The sequence below is a fragment of the Tamandua tetradactyla genome, chromosome 14, assembly GCF_023851605.1.
Source record: "Tamandua tetradactyla isolate mTamTet1 chromosome 14, mTamTet1.pri, whole genome shotgun sequence".
Lineage (NCBI taxonomy): Eukaryota > Metazoa > Chordata > Mammalia > Pilosa > Myrmecophagidae > Tamandua > Tamandua tetradactyla.
This window is the reverse complement of record NC_135340.1, coordinates 12,944,192-12,971,515: the sequence shown is the minus strand read 5'-3', so window position 1 is coordinate 12,971,515 and position 27,324 is coordinate 12,944,192. Positions and strand designations below refer to the sequence as shown.

The window sequence follows — 27,324 nt, the reverse complement described above, 5'->3', positions numbered from 1 at the left end:
ATGCTTGAGAATTTCAGTTTCAAAACCTAGATAAACCTCTATAGATATCAGAATGTTTGATGTTTACATTAAATCAAATATCCATATCTCTCAAATATATGCTACTTTTTATTTTAACCAGAATTTGAGACAGTAATCATGCTGACATTGGGTGATAATTCATAAATTAAGATATTTAAAGAATTAAAGAATCTATTCTGAACATATATATTCTGGCTTTAAGATATATCTGGTTAACCTGGCTCTACATGTGTTAACACAATTAGATATTTATATATGTATGTAAAAATCTGTGAAACGATTTTCAAACTGAAGTCAGAAGGCCTATTATGAAATAATGAAAAGAAAATGCATTCTGTCGTTGTATATATATTTGCTCTTTTTTAATAAAACATTTAGGATTGTAGGTATAAACATAGATGTTTGTAGCCATAAATTGTGTGGTTTTAAAGTTCATTAAATTCATCTACCTTTCTGAATTTCCTGGTACTCCTTGGCTGACTAGGTTAGAAAGAAATGAGCATGCGATTTTCTGCTGTTTACATTGACTAATGCCTCATAGTAATACTGGAAGTGTTTAAAGGAAAACATGAGCATAAGAGATCATTGAAAATGGTGAATGAAAAAAGATGGAAAAAATGAAATATTTACAGGTAATACATTTCTGAAATGTCTTTGAACAATTTTGTTAGCTTAATTTCAATTCAGCCTCTTTGATTCATATGGTTACATGTTTTATATTTGATAGAGGTCATTTTGGAGCTCATTAGTATAATTGCTTAGCCCGTATCTTCATTTGTTTTCCAAATTTCAAACTGATATTTCTTCAGAAATATAAAGACGTCTGAAAATGTATGTGAAATATCCAAAGCCATTTTCTTAATTCTCCTGCTAAATGTAATTTAATCTCACCCTGAAGGAGCAAAATAGCATTTCCCTGGGGCCATCAACAATATAAACCACTTGTTGGGAGAAAAAGGTAACTTCTGCAATGGGAATTTAATTATAAGATCTGATTTAAGCCTGTCCAATTCCCTGTCTCTGTCCTATTTAGTCCTCCATCCTCTCTCATCATGACTAAGTCTGTAGTCTATGAACTTACATTTCTCTTCATGTTCTAATTTCTTCTTCTTCATATTATGGGCATAGTTAATTTTATCATATTAAAATCATATGCTACCACGTTGTCCGTAAGAGGGAGTCCAAACTGCTTCATTTGACACATAGGTTTATACATTCTTGTTCCCTAACCTAGCTTTCCTCTCTGATCCTTCCTCTATTCACCTCTTACCCCACTCCCTGGGGTAGCCACTGTCTTTTTCAGTGCATTACCTAAATAAGCTTTGAGGTTCCCTCTCAATTTTCAGTCTCTTCTCATGCTGTTTCTCAGTCAAAATATTCCTTCCTTCTCATGTCCATTTCTTTCAGCCATCTTCCTTCAACTAAAGTATGCAAAATGAACTAAGATAAAAAGTAGATGGCAAGCACTTATTCTAAATTATGATTTAAAATGCTAAGATGATGTAGACTCTTGTCCTGATTACCGTGTGAAAGTCTGTCTAACTCTGATGATTCCCCACCCCTCAACACAAATATAAAATAAATTTGCAAAGTATTTTTGTATTTTGTTTGGTTGTATACAGTAAAACTAATCCTGACAGTATAGGTAGGCTGGAAAGGAAGTAATAGAAAGACTGAAGGTTTTATTGGGTAGGATTTTTAGAGGACATGATATTTTGATATAATCATAACGAATAAATAAGATTTTAAAAAGAAAGAAGCAAGAAAAAAAGCAGACAGAGATAGGTCACAGTCTCTGATAGTTATTAAGGGCATAACAATAATGGAGTTAGTGAGAAGCATCTATAATCCTCTAGAGATGAAAGACAAAACGATACTTAAAATGCAGCCATAATTTTTTCTTCCCATATTATATAAAGTAACATTGTGTACAGGGACAAAGGAGGAGGAAAACATCAATTTCTATGAATATCTCTTTTCTCTGGGTTGCCTAAAATCTTTCATAGCTATTGAGGAAGTAATGAAATTTCTGAAAGACTTTAGGCTTTGATAGAAAATTTTTCAAAAATTTTATAGGCATTTTGTTAAATCTTTTATATTGGCATCTCTTAGATTCCAAGTAGACTTTGAGTAATTGAGTCTGAACATATAACTGAAATTATAGCTTAAATGAGAAAGTTGAAGAAAAGCTTCAACTTTTTTCCAGGGTATCAGACAAGGTAAAAAGTATGGGAGAGAAAATAAAGTGAACAAAAATAAATAAAATTACTGAAAAACTGTTAAGGAACAGAAATGATGCATTTAGTTGTTGTTCCTTGTGTTTTTTCTCTCAGGAGCTATTTTTCTTAATGCAGTTTAAGTGGAATATGTGCATCAAAGATATGTCAGAGTGATGGGATTGGATGTAGCAAAATTCTGCTCTGTGAACCTGTACAGTGTGTGACATTGATAAATGAAATTTAAATAAAAATCAGTATTTGTAATAGTTTTGTTAAATAACAACTTTAGTACAGTTATAGTCCTTTGTTTTCCTATAATCTATATGGAAACTAGGAAGATGTCCCTATCTTTTTCTGCCTTTCTAGATGATTTTACAAATCTATATGCAAATTGGGGATGCAGATATACCAATTACAACACTGTTACTGTAGCAACTGCTTATTAGATTAGACACAGGCTAGAATTACATATTATGGAGATCACATATATTTTGGAGGTTATCAAGATATGGAAATAATTTCAAAATCTTAGGAGTCTTATAAAAGACCTGTTGGTTAAAATTATGCTTTGAGAGACAAAGTTATATTAATGAGAAATGTGAATGAATAGTTCTCACATGTTGCAGAGAAAGAAATATCAGCGTTCTTCTGAAAGTTCTTAATTTCACACTTTATCAAATCAGATTATTTGAATTAATTAATAATACATTGCAGTATTTCCATCTGTAGATTCAACTAAGAGTTGAATGATCTCTTTGATCTCTTTGATCTATTTTATACCTTATTTGTTAATTCAAACAATTATAGATTTATGGTCTTCTCCAAAATTTCATTGTTATCTTTACAAAAGTAATATTCAGACCTGTGAAATTCAATTAAACTAGCAGAAATAGGAAAAAAGATGCAAAGTATTTAACTTAAGAATGGTAAAATAAGACATAATTATCTTTTGTTCTCCAAGCAGATTGGTTTTGGGAGAGACTACCACACTCAGAAAAGCCATTTAATGATAATAGTATTGTAGATATTATAATATATGTAATATACATTGTAATATGTAGTAATATTGTAATGTATAATAATAAATAATGATATTTTTATTATTTATAATAATATAAATTATTGTATTTAATAATTGTATATTGAATTCAATTCTCACAGTACTATAGCATTTTTTGCAGAGAGTAAGGCTTCTTGAAGAAATAGCTAATTTCATGTCTGGGGTAGGAACTATGTGAAATGATTTCAAGCCATTTGTTTTGCTGGAAGCAAAAATTGGATAGACAAACATGTAAAAAATATGCAGCATCTAAACAAAAAATAGGCCTACATTGTCCAAATTTATGAAAATTATTTATCAACAAAAATAATCATTTTAGTTGATTAAAGCACATTATATATATTATATATATATATTATATATATATGAAGCTACAAGTCAACAATGTTTCATTAAAGATATAAATTTGAAAAGTAAGCTATTTGGAAATGGAGTAGAGTTTATTATCTTTTAATTCTTGTTACTCACTTCAGTACTTCTTACTAATTTACAGTAGAGTCAATATAGAAAGCAGAAATTAATGTTAAATAGGTAAGTTGTAGGTATTTTTTCTTCTCGAGGGTAATTTTGATGATCCATATGTTGTGACTTCAAATAAGAAAATCACATATTATACTCAACTCTCAAATGCATGTTTCAAATATCTATAAGAATTGGATACCTTATTAAGACTATAAGGAAATCCAAGATTCATTTACGTGTAAGAGTCATGTAAAAAGGTAAAGGCACATTTAAGATGATATTTTCATTTTTTTAACTAGAAGAAAAATTTCATATTTCAAAACTTTAAATACAGAATCCAATAAAATTATCAATTTCAATGTAGCAGCAAAATTCGTGATGACAAAAATTGTGATAAAATTTAAATTAGAGCTATGTTCTGCTTATACTAGAAAAGTATATACATATATTTGTTTGTTTGTTTTGCCAAGAATTTGTGGCTATTGGGAATTTTATATACCTGTACGTGTTAAATAGTTTGGACTATGAGGTTTAAAATCATGTGACACCAATTTAATTTTTCATTGAATAATTTATTTCTATTTATTTAAATTCAAACTAAAATTTTAGACTTAAATTAAAATCTACTGTATATTAAAATAACTGTGGTATCTGTTCCAGCCCAGTGCAACCCCAAAACCAAAGAACATGGGAGAGCTTCCCAGTGGTGACCAGTTGGGATAAAAGTTTGCACTCCACCCAGAGCCAAGAGGGAAAAAGAGAGAGAGGTGTGCCAGGGAGCAGCTTATAAAGTTTAACAGTCTCATGAAATTTGGTTACAGTGGAGTTTCAACAGACTCTCATGAGATCTGATTATTGGGGAAGGGGACTTTGCAGTCTTTGAACTTTCATCTGTCCCTGGTCATGTAGGTGGCTGTGTGACTCAAAGAGGAAGAGGGGCTGGGCCTAGGCCCTGTGTCCTTACAGTATCTGTACTTATTAGCAAATTTTTTAGGTCTATAAGAAGCACTTGTTATTGTGGGTCACTTTCTTTTTTGGAGAGAAAGTAAAATCTATAATGATGTTTACTTTATCAAAGGAGTTTTAAATACTTTAAGGTGTGCATATTTTTAAATAAAACTAACATCATTCGCAGACTTTATAAAGGTAGATGTTAAAATGTGCTACAATTATCAATAGTAATTAAGATTTATAAGATAAACTTCAAATTTTAAAAAGAAATAAGAAACACCTAGGTGTCAACTGCAATTTAGGAGTTCTAATCTACAGCAAACAGAGATTACCTTGTGATAGCCACATCAAATTGATTGCATGTGACTTTTGCAAAGTCTTGAAATACTTGAAAACATTGAGCAAATGACTTTAGCACTTTTGGAATCATCTTTAAAAATATCTGGGCTAATATTATCAGTGAGGTTCTTATTTTAATTTTCTTTTTTTTAAGAAAATTAAAGTATGGACATAATTTCCATATTTTCCAAACAAGTATTTAATGTCCCACTTGTTAATTGTCAGCAGTTACACATTTATTATCTCTAAAATTTCATTTGTCATCTTTACACAAGTATATTCAGCCCTGTGGAATGAATGGTGGACAGGGCTGTGGTTTTCCTGCCAATGAAGACGTGCATTTTCCACTAGTACAGCCCCTCTCTCCTTGTGGTGGTAGGTGAGATTACTCTGACTCCCAGAGCCAATCTTCATTCACTCCCACACACATCGTTCAAAGACTGAATAAAGTCCTTAAAAGGTTGGGGATTTGGATCACTGCTCTGTGTCTTTTTCCTAATCTTATGTTTCATTTTGTTTTTAAAATTGTGAATGAGTGATAATAATGAATGATACAATCTTATTATTTTTTATTGTGAAAAAATGGCATACATATAAAAAAAGCAATAAACTTCAAAGCACACAACAACAACTGGTTGTAGAACAGATTTCAGATTTTGTATGGATTATAATTCCACAATTTTAGGTTTTTCCTTCTAGCTGCTGCAAGACACTGGCGACTAAAAGAAATATCAATATAATGATTTAGCCGTTATACTCATTTGTTAAATCCTATCTTCTCATTATAACTCTCCATTCTCCTTTGATACTTCTCCCAATATTTAGGGGTATTTGGTCTATCCCATTCTAAATTTTTCATGTTGGAAACAGCTGTCAAGAATATGGGGTAGGTGGAAGGAACTAGCTGATGTTCTGCAGAGGCTGGCCCCTTTGGGTTTCAGGACTTATCTGGCCAGTAACCCATCGGTAAGTTGTAGATTTCTGGAGAATCATAATGATGGAACCATTTTAGAATCACGGATAAAGTCCCAGGTGTTCTTTAGGGTTTATAGGAATGGTATAGGTTGGGGATTGGCAAGCCATTATGAATAGCAAGATCTAGCTGAAACTTGCATAAGAGTAGCCTCCAGAGTAGTCTCTCAACTCTATTTGAACTGACCCAGCCACTGCTATTTTATTTGTTACAATTCTTTTCTACCTTTTAATCAGAAAGGCATTGTCAATCCCATGTTGCCAGGGCCAGGCTCATCCTTTGGAGTCACATCCCATGTCCTCAGGGAGACTTTGTCCCACATAGGTGGGAGGTTAATGATTTTTTTTGCAGAGTTGGGCTTAAAGAGAGAGAGATGCCACATCTGAGCAACAAAAGAGATTCTCTGGAAGTAACTCTCAGGCATAGCGATAGGTAGGTTAAGTTTTTCTGCCACATAAATTAGTGTCACATTAACAAGCCTCAAGATCAAGGACTTGGTGTATTGACTTGGGAGTCCCTAATGTTTGAGACAGTGTTAGGTGTTTCCCCAGTGGTAAAATTTAATAAATCCATATTTTTTCCCATCTATTAAAAGACTTTGCCAATATTTTAATTATCTGCACAACATACTCTGGGATATATCTGGGCATTATATTAACCTATACAGAATTATCAACACTCTCAATTTTAGACAATTTTCATTGTACCCAAGAGAAAAATAAGTGATAAACACACCCTTACCAAACAGAAAATCCAAACCTCCCTTTTTGCCTCTCCACCCCCATTATTTACTCGTGGTATTGCTGTGGTACTGTTGATGTCTTCCTGTTAAACATAGCCCCTAGCACATAAAAGTAGTTCTCCCCCTATACCCTGATATCATACACATTTTGTACAAGAGTCATACCTTTGATATAGTTCATGCAAGACCTTATTTATATTTGCAGTGTTAATCAGTGAGATGCATCATTCTCTATGACCTCTTTCAATAATGTTCACCTTCAATATGGCAGTATTACTTATAGACCCACTAATGAACTGCCTTCACCTCTATCTATTCCCATACATTTAAGTTCAATCTCATGAGCTAACTGTTCACCCATTTCCAGGTTCCATGTATCTCTAGGTCCCCTATATTTTGTATGATATGCTTCTGAATTTACCTTTACTATGGTCATAAAAGTGAAATCATACAGTATCTACCTTTGTGTCTGGCTTATTTAACTCAGTATTGTGTCCTAAAGTTTCATCCATCTTGTCATGTGCTTTAGGACATCACTTCATCTTATTGCTGCATAATATTCCATCATATGTATATACCACACTTGGTTTATCCACTCATTTGTTGATGGAAATTTGGAAATTTCCATCACAATTTTGGCAATTGTGAATAATGCTACTATGAATATTGTGTCTATTTGTGTCATTGCTTTCAGCTCTTGTGGTATATATTGAGCAGTGGTATTGCCAGGTCAACTTAAAATTTAGTTTTTAAGGAACGGCCACACTGTCTTCCATAGTGGCTGTACCACTACATCTCCACCAACAGTATATAAATGTCCCCATTTCTCCACATCCTCTCCAACATTTGTAGTTTCCTGTTTGTTTAATAGCAGCCATTCATTAAGTGTGAGGTGGTATCTCATTGTAGTCTTGATCTGCATTTCCTTTATAGCTAATGAGAATGAGCATCTCTTCATGTGCTTTTTAAACATCTATATTTGCTGTTCAAAACAATGTCATTCATATTTTTAGCCCATTTTATAATTGGGTTGTTTGTTCTTTTCTTGTTGAGTTGTATGATTTCCTTATGTATCATTTATCTGATATGTGATTTCCAAATATTTTCTTCCATTGAATTGGCTGCTTCTTCACCTTTTTTGAGAAAGTCTTTTGAGGAACAAAAGCATTTGATTTTGAGGAGTTCCCACTTAACTATTTTTTTTTCTTTCATTGCTTGTGCTTCGGTGTAAAGTTGAGGAAGCTACCTGCAATTACTAGGTCTTGAAGATGTTTCCCTATATATTCTTCTAGGAGCTTTATGGTACTGGTTCCTATATTTAGGTGTTTGATCTACTTTGAGTTAATTTTTGTATAGGGAATAAAGTAAGAATCCTCTTTCATTCTTTTGGCTATTGATATCCAATTATCCCATGTCCACTTATTGAAAAGACTATTTTACCACAGTTCAGTGGATTTGGGGGCCTTGTTGCAAATCAGTTGATCATAGATTTTATGGTCTATTTTTGCACTCTTGATTCAATTACATTGGTTAATAATTCTATTTTTGTGCCACTTTGTTCATATTTTTTACCTATTCAAGGTCTCTTTCCCTTACAGATGAATTTGGTAACTAGCTTTTCCAAGTTTTCAAATATTTTGTTGGACTTTTGAATTTATAGATCAACATTGGGTAGAACTGACATCTTACCTACATTTGACCTTCCTAGCCATGAGCAGGGGATGTCTTTCCATCTATTTGGCTCTTTGATTTCTTTCAGCAATGTTATGTAGTTTTCTCTGCACAGGTCATCTACATCCCTCGTTAACTTTATTCTTAAATACTTGATTCTTTTAGTCCCCATTTTGAACAAATTTTTTTCCTTAATTGACTACTCAGTTAGGTCATTGCTTGTGAATGGAAACATTTGATTTTTGCACATCAATCTTACATGCTGCCACCTTGCTGAATTTGTTTATTAGCTCAAGAAACTTCGTCATAGATTTCTCAGGATTTTCCAAATATAGGATCATGTCATTGCAAATAATGGAAAGTTTTGCTTCATCCTTTCTGATTTGGATGCATTTTATTTCATCTTCCTGACTGATTGCTCTAGGTAGAATTTCTATTTTGTTGAATATTAGTAGTGACAGAGTGCATCTTTGTCTCATTCCCAATCTTAAGGGGAAGGCTTTCAGTCTCTCGCCATTGAGTATGACACTGGCTATGTGTTTTTCATATATGACTGTTGTCATATTATGGAAGTTATCTTTGATTCCTATGTTTTAAAATGTTTTTTATCATAAAAGGACATTGAATTTTTTCAAATGCTTTTTCAGCATCCATCAAGATGATCATGTGATTTTTTGCTTTTGATTAATGTGCTGTATTACATTTATGGATTTTCTTGTGTCGAACCATCCTTGCATTCCAGGTATAAACCCCACTTGGTGTGGTGTAAAATTCTTGTACTGTGTCATTGGATTCAATTTACTAGTATTTTGTTGAGGATATTTGCATATGTATTTGTTACAGAGATTGGCCTGAAGTTTTCCTTTCTTATAGTGGCTTTATCCAGTTTTGGTATTTAAGTGATGTTAGCTTCATAAAATGAGTTAAATATTACTCATTTTTCCTTAAATTTTTGGGAGAGTTTGAGCAGGATTTGGTGTTAGTTCTTTTTGGAATGTTTGATAAAATTTCCCTTTGAAGCCATCTGGCCCTGGGCTTTTTCTTTGTAAGAAGATTTGTGATGACTGATTGAAACTCTTTACTTGTGATTCATTTGTTGAGATCTTCTACTTCTTCTTGAGTCAGTGTAGCTTTTCCACATATTTTTAGAAATTTGTCCATTTCACCTATGTGGTCTAGTTTGTTGGTGTACAGTTGTTCATAGAATCCTCTTATGATTTTTTTTTTATTTCTTCAGCATCTGTGATAATGAAATCCCTCTCATTCTTGATTTTGTTATTTGTATCCTCTCTCTTTATTTCTCTGTCTATCTAGCTTGGGGTACATTAATTTTATTGATTTTCTCCAACTTTTGGTTTTATTAATTTTTTCTATTGTTCTTCAATTCATTTAAGTCTGCTTTAATCTTTGTTATTTCACTTCTTTTCTTTGCTTTGGGATTAGTTTGCTGTTTTTCTCTAGTTCCTCAGGTGAGCAGATAAGTCCTCCATTTTTGCTCTTTCTTTTAAAACATAGGCATTTAAGGCAATAAATTTGCCTCTCAGCACTGTATTTGCTATATCCAATAAGTTCTGATTTGCTATATTCTCTTTTTCACTCATCTCCAGATAGTTACCAATTTTTCTAGCAATGTCTTATTTCATCCACTGGTTGTTTAAGAGTGCATTATTTAATCTCTATTTGTGGAAGTTCTGGTTCTTTGGTGGTTATCAGTTTCCAGCTTCATTCCATTGTGGTCAGGGAAAATACTTCGAATAATTTCAATCTTTTTAAATTAAAAAAAATCTGTTTTGTACCCAAGCATATGATATACCTTGGAGAACATTCCATGTACACTTAAGGAGTATGTATATCCAAGTGATTTGGGGTGTTACAATCTCTGAATGTCTGTTAGGACTAATTCATTTATCAAATTGTTATAAATTCCCTGCCTGGTTGTTCTATCTATAGAGGAGAGTGGTGTATTGAAGTTTCCCACTATTTTTGTTGAAACGTCTGTCACTCCCTTCAGTTTTGCCAATGTTTGCCTCAGGTACTTTGGAGCTCCCTGATAAGGAGAATAACCTTTTATGATTATTACTTTTTTTTTGGTGAATTGTTCCTTCTATTAATATGTAGTGTCCTTTGCCTCTTAAGATGTCTTTAAATTTAAAGTCTAATTTGTCTGATATTAGTATAGATACTCCTGCTTTATTTTGGCTACAGCTTGCATGGAACATATTTTTCCATCCTTTCACTTTCAGTCTATTTGTATCCTTGAGTCTAAGATGAGTCATTTGTAAGCAGCATATAGCTGAATCATATTTCTCAATCTACGCTGCCAATCTGTATATTTTAATTGGGGAGTTTATTCTGTTAAAAGTTCAAAGTTAGTAATATAAAGGCATTTCTTGAATTTGTAATCTTATCATTTGGATTTTATTTAGAAGATCTATATATTCTTTTCCCACTTTCTCTTTTTATCCTTTAAGTTACTGTTCTAGTGTGCTAGCTGCCAGAATGCAATATACCAGAAATGGAATGGCTTTTAAAAGGGGGAATTTAATAAGTTGCTATTTTACAGTACTAAGGCCATGAAAATGTCCCAATTAAAGCAAACCTATAGAAATGCCCAATATAAGGCATCCAGGAAAGGATACTTTGATTCAAGAAGGCTGATGAGGTTCAGGATTTCTTTCTCAAGTGGAAAGGCACATAGCAAACATGGCATCTTCTGCTAGCTTCCTCTCCAGCTCCCCAGGATGCATTTTCCTTCCTCATCTCCAAAAGTCACTGGCTGGTAGACTCTCTGCTTTGTGGTTCTGTGGCATTCTGCCCTCTCAGAATCTCATGGCTTTCTATCTTGTCATTCTCTCTTTTTCTGAAGTGCCTCTTTTATTTTAAAGGATTCCAGTAAAACCAATCAAGACCCACATAGAATGAGTGGAGATATGTCTTTATCTAATCAAGTTTAATACCCACATTGAGTCACATCTCCATAGAGATAACCCAATCAAGTTTCCAACCTGTAGTACTGAATAAGGATTAAGAAAATGGTTTCTCCTACAAGATTGTTTAGGATTAAATCATGGCTTTTTTAGGGTACATAAATCCTTCAAATTAGCACAGTTACCCTCACTGGGTCTCCTCAATTCTGTGCCCCCTTCCAGACCTCCCTCTCCTGACTTTTTTTTTTTTTTTTTCAGCTGGTAGAACTCCCTTTAGTATTTCTTGTAGGGCTGGTCTCTTGTTGACAAATTCTTTCACCATTTGTTTGTCTGTGAAAATTTTAATCTCTCCCTCACTTTTTTGTTTGGTTGGGTACAGAATTCTTGGCTGGAATTCTTTCTCTTTCAGGATCTTAAATATATAATACCAATGCCTGCTCATTTCCATGGTGCCTGGTGAGTAGTCTGAACTCAATCTTATGTGGTTTTTCTTGACTGTACTAGGTCACTTTTCTCTCACTACCTTTGGGATTTTCTGTTTCTCTTCAACATTTGCAGACTAATGATTATGTATCTTTGAGTAGGCCTACTTGGATTTATTCTACTTGGAGTTCATTGGGCTTCTTTGATTTGCACATTTTATATCTTTTATAAGGCTTGGGAATATCCCTCCATTTCTCCTCGACTAGTCTTTTTAGCCCTTTACTATTCTCTCTCCTTATGGGACATCATTGATTCTTTTTTTTTTTTGTATGCTGCATGGCAAGGTAACGGTTCATTATTTTTCCATGTCTGTATCCCATTATTGCAGCACCATTTGTTGAATTTTTTGTTTGTTTGCTTGTTTGGGAAGTGCATAGACTGGAAATTGAGCCTGAATCTCCCACATGGCAGACGCGAATTCTACCACTAAACTACCCTTGCATCCCCCAATGATTCTTATAATTGTGTGTTTCATTTTGTCCGTCATTTCCCTGAGCTCCCATTCAATCTTTTTGCATGTGTTTTTTGTTATTTGTTCTTTGTGCATTGAAAATCAATTTTCCTGTCCTTTAGTTAACTTATTCTTTCTCTGCCTCTTCAAATATGCTGTTGTGTATCTCTAGTATATTTTTGATTTGGTCAACAGCATCTTTAATATGTTGTTTTTCTATTTATTCTTTTAAATTCTTCTTTATGCTCTTCCAGTGTCTTCATGATCTCCTTTATGTCATTAGCCAACCCATTGAATTTATTTAGTAGCGTTGTCTGAACAGCTTTGATTAGTTGTTCCAAAGTTTGTTCTTCCTCTGGGGTTTTAATTTGGTCCCTAGGCTGGGCTCTATCTATATCTTCATAGACTTTCTGATTTTCTGTTGCCTTTGAAGCTAGTAATTATATTGATAGGGTTATTTTGAAAGTTAATTTCCTTCAGTAGTTCTGTATTTGCATTTGTGGGACAGTGGTAGGGCAGGACACAGGGCATGGGGTAGGGCACAGCGGTGCACTGGCAGGTTGCAGGTAGGGCTAAGCATGGGGGGGGGTGCTACACTGGCACCTGGGAGTGTGGGATGGGGAGATGGGGTTGTGGGGGTGGTGTATGGACTATGGGAGTGGGGCGCTGCTTGGGTAGGCCTCAGAACACAGGGGCAGAGTGTGCCATGGGAGACACAGAAGCAGGTCATGGTGGGAGATTGATCAGGAGCCTGTGTGGGTGCATGGGAGTGGGTACATAGGCTGAGTGTGGTTGTGCATGTGTAGCATAGGGTGGGAGTTGGGGGGCAAGGCATGTGTGCATAGGCTGTAGGGGCTTGGAGAGGCTGGGCCAGGTGGGGTCACAAGCATGAGGGTTTGGGGTGGCTTTGGCATGGATGAAGTGGGTGGAAGTTTGGGCACAGGTATGCACATGTGCATGGTTGGCGGCCAGGGTACAGAGGTCAAGGGTGCAGGGTGCAGGTGTGTAGATGCTGGGGTGGGCGGAATGCAGGCGTGTGCATGCATGGGGTGGGTGTGGTATGGACATACAGGTGAAGGGGGGCAAGGTGAGGGGGTGTGCACGGCTGGAGTGGTGATATGGGGCTGGGGTAAGTCTGTGTAGACCCTGGGTGGTCAACGTAGTGGTACTTAGAGTGCCAGGGAGTGGATTTGGGGTTTGGGGGGGCTAGGCATGAGGGTGGCAGGGGTGGGGCTAGAGGCCTGTGTTATGGGAGGGGTGGCACACGTGTGTGTGTGTTGCATTCAGGGAATGTGGCTTGGCTTACTTCCTGGTCCCTCTCTCCCTGTCTGTGCACCCCTAAGGGCTCCAGGCCTTTGTGTGGAAAAGGGTGTGTTAGGCTCTTTGCTCTAGCTGGATGGTCTTCAATTCTCTGTGTCTCAATTCCTCAGCTTTTTCAACCAGGGCCTCCCGATGTGGTGTAGAAGACCCACTCGGGTCATTTGCATCCTGGAATCACTGTTGTTTTTCTGTCACTTCTCTACCTGTTCCTTGAAGCAGGTGTAACCTAGGCCTAACCTGTTCTGCCATCTTCCCAAAAATCAAATAATGTAATATTTATTTTAGTCTGTAATCTTTATTTTCACAACATTGTGGATGGGAAATAGAGAAAAAAACATTGAGCGAGACACAAGTCTGTATTTTCTATTTTGAAGACTGGAATGAATGATCTTGATATTAAGCAGACACCTTTGGCAGAGGAATTAATAGTTTAATTTGAAATTACTACACCAAATAAAAAATTCCTCAACAATAAGAACATAGATAAAAATAGCGAACTCACAGAACTGCAAATACTGAATTGATAATCTTGCTAATGTATACCAAAGCACTGGCACATTACTGCTAGAGCATTAATCAGGGTGCTCTCGGGAAACAGAACTAATAGTATATGTACCTAGATAGATAGATAGATAGATAGATAGATAGATAGATAGATAGGTAGATAGATAGATAGGTAGATACATTTTGTAAATATTAAGAGATTTTTTTTAATGGGATTTTTCTTTCATGACTGTGGGGATGAGTAAGTACAAATTCCATAGAGCAGACCACAAGCTGGGAACCCTGATGAGGATTTTTGATGAATTTCTAGAAGAAGCTGGCTGGCTCATGTAGAGGTGGAAATTCTTGCTTCTGATGGCTGAAATCATCACTTCTTTTAAGGCCTCCAATTGATCATTGAAGGCAATCTTCTCAGTTGATTTTAGATGTAATCAACCATAGATGCAGTCAACATACCCATGAGTTAAATCAGGCCAGGGCTTGCTTGATCAAATAAACTTGACACCATAACCTGGCCAAGCTGACAAATGAACTTTGCCATCACACTGAGTATTCAATTATTGCAAGTTTTTCCTCTGTCTGCCTTTTCCGTATCACTTTTCTTCCACTTGCTTCCCCACATTTCCCTTTCTTTTGCCAATTTGTACCTATCTCATTTCTAACATATATCTCTGTTTCCTTTCCTCTTTCATTTCTTTCCCCTTCTCACTTTCTTCTAAAATAAGATAGTAATTGTAAAAGTGTGATTCTAGCCCTCTTAAAACCAGGGAAAAGCCTAAGATGCATAATTTTTAGCATTTTTTATGACCTTAGTATATTTTATTTTTTATGACCTAGCGTATACCTAGGCAGTATATTTGTTATTAACTTGACCAAAATGTCCAAGCTCATTAAGAGAAGAAGCCCAAATTCACACATGGATTCTAAAGTTAAAGAAGTCTCATTGTGAATCTTGGTTTTGCAAAGTGCTAGCTCCGTCACCTTGTACATGTTATTAACTTATTCCAGCCTCAGTTTCCTCATATTGCAATTTAGTGTTTCAACTTCATATGGTCATTGTGAAGATCAAATTAAAAATACATATAAAATTATTAACATAGGACTAGGTTTTAACAAATATTCTTCAAGTATAATATCATTATGTTTTTTTAAATGATAATTGAGGCTATGTCAGTGCAGGAGAGATACCAAAAAGAGTAAAAAGAAAAGAAGAGGCAAGGAACCTGATTAATATTAACCTTTAAGGACCCAAAGAAAGAAATAGTGACAGCAAATTCAATTTTGAAGGAAGTTTAATAGAAGTAGTGTTGCTGATATAAAAATCAGGAAATTGTTTACATAAATAGGAAATACATAGAAGTAACAAATGTTAGAGACATTAAATAGGGCAATCACTAAAAGGAAATGTTATATGTTAGAGATTAGGAATTCCTCAGTTTGTTTAGGACAGTCAGTGAGAAGTAATCTTGCAAAAGAATGCTGTGAATTAAGAAGTTAAAAAGAAACAAGTCTGTTAGTGTGGTCTATGCTTGAAGGAATTTGCTGAGAAAATAAAGGGGAAAATATCAACAAAAGCTTAATAATGTTTGTTTTGTTTTTAATTAGAAGACTGTTGTACATGTTTCATATCTAAGAAAGAGACAGAATGACTGATGGGAAAAAATTCCAGGAGAAGTGGGACATGTTGGAAGTAGAATCACAGAAGATAAAAAATTATCTGTGTAATGTTGTCTTTGAAACATCTGATACAGTGAGGCTAACAAAAAACTTCCAAGGCCTGTGACATTCAGGTCTCTTCCCCATACATTCTCAAAATTCTCAGGAAACTTGCAGTTTCTCTTTTCCTTTAATTTTGGCCTCTTTTGGATATGAGCATTTTTTTAATGGAAAGAAACCCACATTCAGAGCTTCAAGAGTAGAACACTGTCACCCAATTCCATTAAAAACAATCAATCAAATAAAGACACACATCTTTTAAAAGTTTGGGGCCTTTGTAACCTTGCTAAAATTTTAGGAGCACATTTTGAGAACCTACCATTTTCCCCTTTCCCTAACCCTGTTCTTCTCCTCTTCCTAACTCAACTTCTTAAACCAAGAAATTGCTCTCTTTGTCTTAAAAATATTATTCTTCATTCTGTATATTGAACAATTTAATCCCTATTAAATCCCTTAGAGACACAACCTGTTCCCAAATGCCTTTTGCTGGCCATTAAATGCTCTCCCTCAAATGAATCCTTGGGCTTTTTAAAACCTCTTGCTAGGAAGGAAGTTGAATGTTTTGTTTGGTGCTTGGTTTGGTTTCTTAAAATTTATTTTATGTTTTTTCAATTATAAAAGTTCTAGGTTAATAGAAGAATCATGGAAAAAAAATGTTCACTCACAAGTCCTACCGTTCTTATCAACATTGCATTAGTGTTGCATTTGTTACAAGTGATGAAAGACTATAACTGTACTATAAACTGTAGTCCACAGTTCACGTTAGGGTGTAGTCTTTTCCAATAACCAATGTATTATTAACACATTGTATTAGTATGGTATATTTGTTATAACTCATGAAAGAACATTTTTTATATCTGTACTATTAACTATAATCCATTAGTCCATTGTTTACAGTGGGGTTCACCATGTTGTAAAGCCCTATGTTTTATCTTTTAATTTTTATTCTAGTAAAATGCATATGACCTAAAATTTCCTCTCTTAGCCACATTCACGCATATACTTCAATGCTATTAATTACACTTTCAATGTTGTGCTACCAGTAATACCATCCATTTTCAAAACTTTACAATCAACTGAATTAGAAAATTCTGTACAAATTAAGTATTAACTTCCTAATTCTCTACCCCAATCCTCCCCATGTAGCCTATATTCTAGAGTCTAACTCTATGAATTTGCTGATCCTAATTATTCCATATCAGTAAGATCATAGAATATTTTTCCTACATAATGTCTTCTTTTATCTATGTCATTGCATGAACCCAAAATTCATTGCTTTTTAATGCTGAATAATATCCCATGGTTTATATACTACATTTTGCTTATCCATTCACCAGTTTATGGACACTTAAGTTGGTTCCTTCTTTTTGGCAATTGTGAATAAGGTTGCTATCTGTAAAAATTGGTGTGCAAGATCTGAGTCCCTGCTCTCAATTCACTTAGGTATATACCAGTGGTAGGATTGCTAGGCCACATGGTCATTCTATAATTAGCTTTCTGAAGAATGGTCAGACAGTCTTGCACAGTGGTTTCACCATTCTACATGCCCACTAACAATGAATGAGTGTTCCTATTTCTCCACATCGTCTCAGACACTTTTATTTTCTGTTTTTCCTATAATAGCCATTCAAGTTGATGTGAAATGGTATCTTATTTTGATTTTTATTTGAATTTCCCTAATAGCAAATGATGTTGAACATTTTTTCATGTGTTTTTTAGTTATTTTTATCTCCTCTTTGGAGAAATGTCTATTAAAGTCTTTTGCCCATTTTTTTAATTATTTGTAGTTTTCATTGTTGTTGAGTTGTAGGATTTCTATATGTAAAACAATGGACATTAAACCCTCATTGAATATGTGGTTTCCAAATATTTTCTCCCATTGAGTAGATTGTTTTTTCACTTTTGAGATAAAGTCCTTTGATGAATAATTTTTTTTTTAAATTTTCTTAGGTCATATTTATATATACTGTATTTTGTTGTTTGAACTTTGGGTGCAAAGTCTAAGAAATCATTGCCTAATGCAGGTTCCTAAAGATGATTCCCTATATTATCGTCTATGAATTTTATTGTCCTAGTTCTTGTATTTAGGCCTTTAATCCATTTTGAGTTAATTTTTGAATTTAGTGTGAAATCAGTGCTGTCCTTCATTCTTTTCAATATGGATATCCAGTTCTCCCAGCACCACTTGTTGAAGAGACTGTTCTTTCCCAATAGAGTAGACTTAGCATCTTTGTAGAAAATCAGTTGAGCATAAATTCATAATGATGTTTTGAACACTATAGCTATGTAATAAGCTTTAAGGTCAAGAAGTGTGAGTTTTCTAATATCTGTCTACTTTTTCACGTGGTTTTGGCTAATCAGGACCATGTAGGATTCCAAATAATTTTGATAATTGACTTTCCCATTTCTGCAAAAAGTCTAAGAAATTTGAATGGGATTTCATAATGTCTGTAGGTCAGTTTAGGTAGAATTGACATCTTAACAATATTTAGTCTTCCAATCCATGAACATGGAAAGCCCTTCCATTTATTTAGAACTTCTTTGGTTGCTTTTAGTAATTTTTGTAGATGTCTGTGTATAAATAAGTACTTTATATACTTGGTTAAATTTGTTCCTAGATATTTGATTCCTTCAATTACTATTGTAAATGTATTTTTTCCCTCAACTTCCTCCTCAGATTGCTCATTACTAGTGTGTAGAAACACTTCTGACTTTTGCCTTTTGATCTTATGTCTCACACTTTGCTGAACTCACTTTTTAGCTCCAGTAGCTTTGTTGTCAATTTTTCAGGACTTTCTATATACAGGATCATATCAATCTCATTCAACATACAGACCTTAAATTCATTCATCTAGTTCCATGCCTCACAACTTCCTTTCTTGTGCCTACTCAGTAGTTCATTGTGTGTATATACCATAGCTCACCCCCTCCATTCCTCAGTCATTGTACCCTTAAGCCACACCATCCATTATGAATTGGGAACATTGCCACCATAAACACCAGTGTGCAAATGTTCATTCCTGTCCTCCCTCTCAGTTCCTCCAGGTATACACCTACCAGTGGGGTTTCAAGATCATATGGCAACCCCATTCCTAACCTCCTGTAGAACCACCACACTGCCCTCAAAGAGTCTGCACCTTCCCTACCAACAGTGAATAGGTACGTCTCTTTCTCTGCATTTTCTCTAGCACTTGTTTCTGTCCATTTGAAAAGTTTTCTTCACACATCATACTATCCAACCTTTGTATATAGGCATGACTTCACCAACATAATCTATATGAAGACATTTCCTTTTCTTGCACAAAAAATCCATACCCCACCCAATGTCCCCCTCTCTGTGGACATTTAGTTTTGGTATAATGCCTTTGTTATATTCAGTGGAGGCATATAACAATGTTACTATTGACTATAGAAACTAGCTTGCATTGATTGTACTTTTTTCAGTCTACCATCCATTTTCAACACCTTGTGACATTCATTTGTTCTTCCTGATGCAAAAATGTTTTTTAATTTGTGTATTTTGTTCACCATCATTGCACACTGTAGGAAATCCTAAGATATATCTCTCTGTCTTTATCCTCTTTCTGATTTCATATGTGCCTTCTCCATCAATCATACTTACATTCAGCCTCATTCATTATATTATTGTGCTACAACAGGTAGTATTGTACTATCCATTTCTGAATTTTTACAGTTAGTCCTGTTGCACAATCAGTATTCTTTCAGCAGCAAATGCCCAATCTCTACCCTGTTTTTATTTCCTGATAACTTGCATCTTTAACTTCAACTCTCAAAGTTCAGTCATTAATGTTAGCTTATATTAGAGAGATCATACAATATTTATCCTTTGGTTTCTTGCAAATTTCATTCAATATAATATTCTCATGTTTCATCCATGTCATTACATGCTTCATGATTTTACTCTGTCTTACAGCTCTGTAATATTCCATATGTGTACACCACAGCTTGTTTAGCCACTCATCTTTGATGGACATTTGGGCTGTTTCCATCTCTTGGCAACCATAAATATTGCTGTTATAAACACTGGTGTGCAAATGTCAATTTCTGTTCTTGCCTTCAGTTCCTCTGAACGTATACCTAGTAATGGGATTGCTGGATCATATGGCAACTCTTTACTTAGCTTCCTGAGGAACCACCAGACTACTTTCCAGAGCAGTTGTACCATTTTACACTCCCATCAACAGTGGATAATTGTCCCTCTTTCTCCACATCCTCTCCAGTACTTATCATTTTCTGTTATTTATATTTTTTGGATAATGGACATTTTAGTGGGTGTGAGATGATCTCATTGTGGTTTTAGATTTGCCTTTTCCTTAATAACTAGTGATGTTAAACACCTTTTCATGTACCTTCTAGCTATTTGTATTTCCTCTTCTGAAAAGTGTCTGTTCATGTCTTTTGACCATTTTTTTAACTGGGTTATTTGTCTTTTTGCTATAGAATTGAAGAATCTCTTTATATATTCTGGATACTAACTTTTATTTTCTATTTTGTTTCCAAATATTGTCTCCCATTGTGTAGGCTGACTTTTCTACTTTCCTGACAAAGTCCTTTGATATACAAAACTGTTTAATTTTGAGGAATTCTTATTTATCTATTTCTTCTCAATGCTTATGCTTTGGGTGTAAGGTCTAGGAAACTGCCTCCTATTACAAGAAATACAAGATATTTCCCTACATTTACTTCTAAATATTTTATGGTCATAGCTCTAATGTTTAGGTCTTTGATCTATTTTGAGCTAATTTTTGTATAAGTGTGAAATACAGATACTCTTTCATTCTTTTGCATATGGATATCCAGTTCTCCAAACACCAATTATTGAAGAAGCTGCTCTGTCCCAGTAATTGGCTTGACCACTATATCAAAGATCAGTTGTCCACAGATGAAAGGGCCTATTTGTGAAAATTCTATCCCATTCCGTTTGGTTGGCATATCTATATTTATGCCAGTATCATGCTATTTTGTCCACTGTAGCATCATAATATGCTTTAAAGTTAAGAAGTGTGAGACTTGCCACTTCATTTTTCTTTCTCAAGATATTTTTAGCTATTCAGGGCACCGTCCACTTCCAAATAAATTTGGTTATTGATTTTTCTATTTCTGTAAAGTAAGTTCTTGGGTTTTTATTGGTATTGCAATGAATCTATAAATCAATTTGGGTAGAATTGACATCCTAACTACATTTAGTCTTCCAATTCACGAGCATGGTATGCCCTTCCATTTTCTTAGGATATCCATGATTTCTTTTAGCATTTTTTTTTATAGTTTTCTGTGTATAAGTCTTTGTATCTGTAGTTAAATTTATTCCTGAGTATTTGATACTTTTGTTACTACTGTACACGGAAGTTTTTTTTCTTGATTCCCTCCTCAGATTGCTCATCAATTGTGTATAGAAATACTGCTGATTTTTTGGTGTTGATCTTGTATCCTGCCACTTTGTTGTACTCATTTATTGGCTTTAGTAGCTTTGCCATAAATTTTTCAGTATTTTTGATATACAATATCATATCACCTGCATACAGTGAGAGTTTTACTTCTTCCTTTCCAATTTGGATGCCTTTCATTTCTTTTTCTTGTCTAATTGCTCTGGCTAGAACTTCCAGCACAATGTTGAATAACAATGGTGACAGTGAACATCCTTTTCTAGTGCCTGATCATAGAAAGAAATTTCCCCATTAAGGATGATGTTAGCTGTGGGTTTTTTTTTTTTTAAAGGAAAGACAGAGAGAAGGAAGGAAGGATAGAAGGAAGGAAGGAAGGAAGAAAGGGAAACATTTTTAAACATTTTCTTGTTTTATTGTATTCTGTTTCTCCGTTTTTGTTACATGGGCTGGGGCCGGGAATCGAACCGAGGTCCTCCGGCATAGCAGGCAAGCACTTTGCCCGCTGAGCCACTGCGGCCCGCCCCAGCTGTGGGTTTTTCATATATTCCTTTTATCATGTTGAGGAAATCCCCTTCTATTCCTATCCTTTGAAGTGTTCAAGAAAGAATGTTAAATTTTTTTCAAATGCCTTTTCTGCATCAACTGAGATTATCACGGGGTTTTTCTGCTTTGATTTGTTAATATGTTGTATTATATCAATTGTTTTTCTTATGTTGAACCATCCTTGCATAATTGGAATAAATCCCATTTGGTCGCGGTGTATAATTCTTTTAACGTGCTACTAGATTCAATTTGCAAGTATTTTGTTCACAATTTTTCATCTATATTCATTAAAGAGATTGGTTTGTAATTTATCTTGTAATATCTTTGTCTTGATTTGGTATTAGGGTGATCTCGGCTTCATAGAATGAGTTAGGTAGCTTTCTTTCTTTTCAAATTTTTTTGAAGAGTTTGAACAGTAATGGTACTAATTCTTTCTTGAGTGCTTGATAGAATTCACATGTGAAGCCATCTGGTGCTGGACTTTTCTTTTTGGAGGAGCTTCTTGATGACTGATTCAATCTCTTTACTTGTGATTGGTTTGTTAAGGTTATCTATTTCTTCTTTTGGGTGTGTGTGCGTGGTCTGGGAATTGAATCCAGGTCTCCCACATGAAAGGCAAGCATTCTACAACTGAGCCACTTGTGCATCCATCTATTTCTTTTTGAGTCAATGTTAGTTGTTCATTAAGTTCTAGGAAGTTGTCCATTTCATCTGTGTTGTCTGGTTTATTAGCAAATAGTTGCTTATAGTATCCTCTCACTACCTCCTTTATTTCTGCAGGATCAGTGGTAATGTCTCTTTCATTTCTAATGTTATTTATTTGCATCCTCTTTCATACTTTCGTCAACGTAGCTAAGGGTACATCGAGTTCATTGATCTTTTCAAAGAACCGACTTTTGGTTTTGTCAATTTTCTTGATTGCATTCATGTTCTAAACTTCATTTATTTCTACTTAATCTTTGTTATTTCTTTCCTCTTTTTTGCTTTGCAGTTAGTTTGGTTTTCTTTCTCTAGTTCTTTCAAGTGAATAGTTTATTCCTTGACATTTGCTCTTTCTTATTTTTCAATATACGCATTTAAGGCAATAAATTTCCCTCTTAACACTGCCTTTGCTGCATCCTGTAAATTTTGATATGCTGTTTTTCATTATCATGTGCCTTGAGATATTTACTGATTTACCTTGTGATTTCTACTTTGACCTACTGGTTGTTTAAAAGTGTGTAGTTTAGCCTTCATATATTTATAATTTTTAGCCCTCTGCCTGTTATTGATTCCCAACTTCATTACATTATTTTCTGAGAAAGTATTTTGTATGATTTCAAACTTTTTAAATTTATTGAGACTAGCTTTGTGACACAGCATATGTTCAGTCCTTGAGAATGATCCATGAGCACTTGAGAAAAATATATATTTTGCTGTTGGGGGGTGTACTGTTTTGTAAATATCTGTTGAGTCTAGTTTGTTTATCATATTGTTCAAAGCCTCTGTGTCTTTACTGATTCTCTGTCTAAATATTCTATCTATTGATGATAATGGAGAGTTGAAGTCTCCAACTATTATGGTAGAGATATCTATTTCTCCATCAGTGTGGTTAGTGTTTGCCTCATGTACCTTGGAGCACTCTGGCTCCGTGCATAAATATTTATGATTGTTATGCCTTCTTGTTGAATGGTTCCTTTCATTAATACGTAGTGTCCTTGTTTGTCTCTTGTGATTGTTTTACATTTGAACTTCAATTTGTCAGATATTATTACAGCTGCTCCTGATCTTTTTTATTGTTGTTTGCATGATATACCCTTTCCCAAGCTTTCACTTTCAACCTAATTTTGACCTTGGGTTTAAATTAGTCTCCTGTAAAGAGAACATAGATGCATCCTGTTTTTAAATCCATTCTGCTAGTCAATGTCTTTTGGTTGGGGAGTTATTTCAATAACATTTGATGTTATTACTGTAAAAGGAGTACTTTATTCTCCCACTTTGTCTTTTGAACTTTATATGTCATGTTTAATTTTTTTTTATCTTTTTACCATTACTAATAGTGTTCATTTCTACACTATTCTCTAGACCTCTCGCTCCTGCCTTTTCTTATCTGCTTATAGTGCTCTCTTTTGTATTTCTTGCAGAACCAGTCTCTTCATCATAAATTCTCTCAGCAATTGTGTGTTTGAAAATATCTTCATCTTCCCCTCATTTTTTTTGGGGGGGGGGTGCATGATCTGGGAATCAAACCAGGATCTCTCACATGAAAGGCTAACATTTACCACTGAACCCCCTGTGCACCCTTCCCTCTAATTTTTGAAGGATGGTTTTCCTAGGTATAGAATTATTAGTTGGCAGATTTCTTTTTTAGAATCTTAAATACATCATACCACTCTTCTTTCTTCCATTGTTTCTGTTGAGAAATCCACACATAGTCTTACTGGGCTTCTCTTGTATGTATGTGTGTGGTTTGCTTTTCTCTTGCTGCTTTCAAAATTCTCTCTTTGTCTTTGACATTTGACAATCTGATTAGTAAGTGTCTTGGTGTATATCTATTTGGATCTATTCTTATGTCTTTCATAAGAGACAGGAAATTTTCAGTTGATCACCTTCACTAGTATTTTTCTTCTTTTCCTTTCTCTTCTCCTCTGGGACACCAATATCACATATATTTCATGGTATATTCAATTCCCTGAGAACTTGATGGTGTTTTTTCCATTCTTTTCCCTATATTTACTTTTATGTGTACTGGATTTTAGATGTCCACTCCTCTAGTTCACTAATCCTTTCTTCTGTCTCTCCAAATCTATTGTACATTTCAAGTTTCTTTTCATCTCTTCTATTGTGCGTTTCATTACTATAAGTTCTGGGATTCGTTTTTTCAGACTCTTGTGTTCTTCTATTTGTTCTCCCAATGTCTTATTTATACCCTTTCTCAACTCATTGGTTTGATTTTTTTAATGAGATTTTCCACATCTCTGAGCATACTGAATTAGTTGTTTTAACTCCTGCATTTCATTTGAAGTGTTCGTTTGTTCCTTTGACTGGGCTATATTTCCAATTTTTCTAGTATGAGGTATTATTTTTTTGCTAACATTTAAGCACTTGATTTCCTACCCACCTCACTATGCTGCCATATTGCCCGCCCAGTGCATCCCATTAGTTTTGATATGTTGTTTTCATCTTTAAATAATCACTGATTCCCTTTGTAATTTCTTCATTGATCCACTGATTGCTTAAGAGTATGCTATTTAACTTACATGTATTTGTTGTTTTTCCAGTTCTTTGCCTGTTATTGATTTCCAGCATCATTTCATTATGGTTGGAGATATTTTATATAATTTTAATCTTTATGAATTTATTGAGACTTCTTTTATGACCAAACATTTTATCTATTGTAGAGATTTCTATTTCTCCATTCAGTTTTGCTAATGTTTTCCTCATGTATTTTGGGACAGTATGATTAGATTACTAGATATTTATGGTTGTTGTTTCTTCTTGGTTGATTGCCCATTTATTAATACTATAGTGTTTGTCCATGTGTTTTATAACAACTTTTGACTTGAAACCTATATAGTACAATATTTACATAGTACCCCAGCACTTTCTTTATTTACAATTTGCATAGACTGTATTTTTCCACTTTTCACTTTCAACCTACTTATGTCTTTGGGTCTAAGATAAGTCTTTTGTAAAAACATATTTTGCATTGTGTTTTTCTATTCATCTGCTAATCTGTGTCTTTTGACTGGGGAATTTGATCCATCTATGTTCAGTGTTATAAATATAGAGACATTACTTCAGCTATTTTGTCCTTTCATTTTTATATGTCGTACTTTTTTTTTTTTTTTTTTGCCTCTCTTTTCCTTTACTGACTTCTTTTTCTGTATAGTTGACCTTTGGTAATATATTTGACTGATCCCATTCTCATCATTTTTTCTGTATACTTTAAAAATTATTTCTTTGTGATCATCCTGGGGTTTGTATTGCACAAACTACTTCTATAAGCTACTTATTTGAAATATACCAAGTTAGCATCAATATCATTAATATTCTCTGCTCCTATATCTGCCTATTTCTTCCTCTTTATGTTGTTTCTGTCCCATATTGCTTATATTTTGTGTACCCATTATCAGGAAATTTGCCTTTTTCTTCTTCAATTTTATGCTAACTTTATAGGATGTGTAGACTAGAATTGCATATTGAGGATTCAGTACTATTGGGCTTTGCATTTACGCTTTCAGTTACCCTTCATTATGACCTTCACAATACTCCAAGCCACCCTCTCCTGCTTTTTACTTTTAACCTGCAGAACTCCCTTTAGTAATCCCTGTAGAGTAGATCTTCTTCTGATGAACTCTCTGTTTCTGTTCTTCTCTGAATATTTTAAATTCTCCCTCCTTTTTCAAAGCACAGCTTTGCAGAATAAAAATTTTTGATTGGCAGTTTTTCTCTTCAGTAACTTAAATATAACATAGCTTTGCCTTCTTGTCTCCATGGTTTCCAATGAGAAATTGGAATTTAACTTTATTGAAGATGATTTGTATGTGAAAAATTTCTTTTCTCTTGCTGTTTTCAGAATTCTCTCTTTATTTTTTTGTATTTGACATACTGATTAATTGCATCTCAGAGAAGATATGTTAGAATTTATTCTCTTTGGGGTATGTTGTGTTTCCTGGATGTGTATATTTATGTCTTTCATAAGAGTTGTGAAATTTTCAGTCATGATTCCCTCAAACATTCTTTCTGCCCCTTTTCCCTTTTCTTCACTTCCTTGAACACCAATTATGATCTGTACATATTTCATACTGTCATTCTAATCCCTGAGACATTGCTATTTTTTTCTCTATCTGTTCTTCTGAATGTTTGGTTTTGATTGTCCTGTCTTCTTGGTTACTAAAATCTGTGTTTTATTTGTCCAAATCTGCTGTTGTCTGCCTTTAGTGCATTTTTAATTTCCATTATTGTGTTTTCACCACCCTTATTTCTTTTTTAATATTTTTATCCTGACAATCAACATATTTTTTAATTGTCTTGTGACAAATAACATATATACCAAAAAACCCAATAAATTTCAAAGCACAGTGCAACATCACCATTAATTCTCTGTGTGTTTTCTTTTTTGCATGCTGTTTGGTAGGGATCACATTTCATTCATTTTCCATGTGATTATCCTGCTATTATAGCACCATTTCTTTGACTTTTTTTGGGGGGGTGGGTGGGTGGGGAAGTGCATGGGCCAGGAACTGAAACTAGGTTTCCCACATGGCAGGTGAGAATTCTACCATTGGACTACCCTTGTACCCCACAATTTTCCTTCATCCTGTGAATCAATTTCAGTGACTTGTTTGAATATTTTTTATTGGTTCTTCCAATTTCTGTGTCTTATTTAAAGTTCTAATTTTTTTTCCTTGACTGAGTCATATTTTCCTACTTTTTTAGTATGGCTTGTGATTTTGCTGATTTCTTGGGATCCAATATTTTTTATGTAATTCAGAAGGTCAGTTTCTTCTTGTCTGAAGTTTTATTGTTGATTGGCATTGTATAAGGATGATTTA

General features: G+C 34.3%; 1 long non-coding RNA gene across 1 annotated transcript in view; it reads left to right on the top strand.

Moving 5' to 3' along the window:
• LOC143654807 (uncharacterized) overlaps positions 1 to 27,324 on the top strand; it is a 182,633-nt gene that overhangs the window by 8,012 nt on the left and 147,297 nt on the right. The gene's annotated exons all lie outside the window — the stretch shown is intronic.